The sequence below is a fragment of the Phoenix dactylifera genome, unplaced genomic scaffold (assembly GCF_009389715.1).
Source record: "Phoenix dactylifera cultivar Barhee BC4 unplaced genomic scaffold, palm_55x_up_171113_PBpolish2nd_filt_p 000404F, whole genome shotgun sequence".
NCBI lineage: Eukaryota > Viridiplantae > Streptophyta > Magnoliopsida > Arecales > Arecaceae > Phoenix > Phoenix dactylifera.
Genome location: NW_024067846.1, coordinates 202069 through 205285, shown reverse-complemented (window position 1 = coordinate 205285; position 3217 = coordinate 202069).

Below are 3217 nucleotides of genomic sequence, written 5' to 3'. Positions count from 1 at the left end.
AGTCTAATATGTGTGCAGGTCGAGTCAACCCATTTCACAAACTAGTCCCAATCTGTTCCATGTGTGGACTACTTTCTCCCACATGTGCATGAAGCTATCTATTTCTTTGTCCACGTCATATTTCCCCGTGTGCACCAAGCTTCCCAACCTAGCAAAACAGAGGCCTCTTCCATTTTCTCCATGTGTCCAAACTTTCTCTATTTTAGATTCAGGACCAAGCCCTTCCAACCTACCCGAGTGGACCCCAACCACTTTTCAAAACAAATAAAAAAATAAAAAATAAAAAATAAAAAATAAAAATAATATAAATATATATAATAACTCTCACGCATTCATCTCCCACTCTCTTCCCCTCCCTGTTTTGGAAGATCCCGCATGATCCCCTCCTCATTCCTTCCCCGCGCGATCAAAGGATTTCCTCCGCCCCAGCATTGTCGTCTTCTCCTAATTCTCCTAATCACTCCCTTCCGTTTACAGCCGCAGCATCCCAGACCGGCCGCTCGTCCCAGCCCGTTCACTGTTCATCTTCTTCCTCCCGCAGTGGATCACGGCCGAGAATCGAGTCGCCACCTGTCGATTCTCCCATTCCAGCTCCTCCACCATCGACCGCGTGCGGCATCTCCTCTTCCGGATTTCCAGCTCCACGCCGTGACAGCTCCTCCCAAGCATCGCGCCCCAGCTGCTCGTGAAATCAGCAAACCTTCCGCATCAGCCCTCTTCCTTTTCTCCCGCAATGCAATTCTTCCAGCATCCACGGATCTCGCCCAGCATTCAACCACGTTCGCGATCAGTATTCCCGGATTTCTTCCCAACTCCTCCAATCCGGTGGCAGTTAGCTGCATTAATCTGGCCATTCAACTCGGCGTCCACCGATCACGCTTTAATCCCGACATCCAGCCATTCACCATCCGCGATCTACCCTCCGGCATCACGCCCCGGAATCAGGCCCGTGACCTCTTCTCCCTTCCTGAAAGAGCACCCCAAACGAGTATAAAGAGAGGAGGTTGGCCATCGGCTGAGGGAGGCGGGGTGGAGGAAAGAAACAGGGGAACCCCTGTTTCGGTGAAGAAAAAGAAGAAGATAGCCGAGAGGGAACCAAAGAAAGAAATTAAAAAAGAGAGAGAGAGAGGGGGGGGGGAGAGAATATTTTGTGATATTTTGGGAATAATGGGAGGTGAAGGCTTTCATTTGAAGATGGAAGGTCGTCCGGAAGCCATGCTCGGCTAAACGTCTAGTCTAGGGCTGGATGAAGCCCTAGCAATGTATCAGGGCATTGTAGTTCTTATTTTCTTTATTATTTTGGAGCTTGTTTAAATTCTTATCATCAATGAAAATTTCTTTTATGATGTTTAAACTTTGAGCATGCTTTTTACGATTCATGTTTGCTAAAGTAGTCTAAGATGATCTATGCATAGGAAGATGAGGTGTTTTGCACTCTAGGTTAGTATAATTAGGTAGACACTTCATGCTATACCTAAGATGGATCTTCCTAAAACTCTTTATGCTTTTATTTTAAAAGGCTTGTAGCCGAAGCACCTCAGGTCAAAGGACCAATCACACTACTGCAACATCAAGCAAGTCACTGACGAGTGGATAGACATCCAAGTGACTTCTTATGTTGGTCACGCTCAGTACCCTTGTTCTTTAACAAGCACCAGCACTATTACTTCAATGTCGCCACACCGTGGACTCGAGTCTCGTCCATCCATAAGGAAAGCAATGTGTGCACTGATCTCATCGGATCGATCACCGTCCTCGTGATGATCCATTGATCAGAAGCATTCAGAAATTAATCACTAATGATGCATGGCTCAAATTCTTAACTCTTAAGAATATGCATCATCATCTTATTAATTCTTGGACGATTTATAGACACATAAATAATATGAATGAAAAAGCTGCCTTTTATTTATTCAACAATAAATAGTCAAGTACAAAATTATGTTCTAGAATTAATAATGTGTCAGCCAGATTGGCTTTTAGGGCATACATCTAACAATCTTCTACTTGCACTAAAGCCAATTAGTCATATATCTTAGTCCCATCTTCTCAAGGTGGGCGTCAGTCTTTTGCTGACTCAGCTGCTTAGTGAACGGGTCCGCCACATTGTCCGTGGAGTTTACTCTCTGCACCTCAACATATTTATTCTCAACATAGTCGCGTATGAGGTGAAAGCGCCGCTCTATATGCTTGGACTTCTGATGAGACCTTGCCTCTTTAGCAAGAGCTATGATGCCGTTATTATCGCAATAGTGTTATATCATCTGATGACATTACATTCAATTCCACAATAAATTTTTTGAACCAGAAGCCTTCCTTAGCAGCTACAGAGGCGGCGATATATTCAGCTTCCATAGTAGAATCAGTAATGATCGGTTGTTTAGAACATTTCTAATTGACCGTACCACCATTGCACAAGAACACATATCCAGATATTGACTTTCTATCATCGATATCAGTCATGAAGTCTGAATCTGTATACCCTTCTACCTTTAACTCTGATGCTCCTCCAAAGACCAAGAATAAATCTTTAGTTCTTCTCAAGTACTTAAGAATATTCTTCACAGCTGTTCAGTGCTCTTCACCTGGATTTGATTGATATCTGCTAGTGACATTCATAGCAAGAGCTATATCAGGTCGTGTACACAGCATGGCATACATGAGGCTCCCTATTGTCAATGCATAAGGGATCTTGCTCATGCGTTGAATCTCTTCAGATGTGTTGGGGCACATCTTCTTGGAGAGATGAATTCCATGCCTAAGGGGTAAGAGACCCCTTTTTGGAGTTTTCCATGCTGAACCTTTTCAGCACTTCCTCTATGTACATCTTATGTGACAGGCTAAGCATCCTCTTAGATCTATCTTTATAGACCTTTATCCCAAAAATATAGGATGCTTTCCCAAGATCTTTCATGAAGAATTCTTTAGACAACCAAACCTTGACCTAAGTCAATATGGAAATTGTTGCCCAAGGTGACAATCCAAGAGGGGGGGTGAATTGGGTTTTTCTAAATTTTTGGTGCTTTAAATGCTTTCTTAGTTAAGAGCGGTGAATGCTTTCATAAAATACTTGAATGAATTAAACTAGAGTAAAGATGAAAGATAAAGCAAGAATAAGCACAAGAACAAGCACAACACAAACACAATGATATATAGTGGTTCGGTGCACCCCAAGGCACCTACGTCCACTCCCCAAGCGTCCCCTTGGGAATTTTAC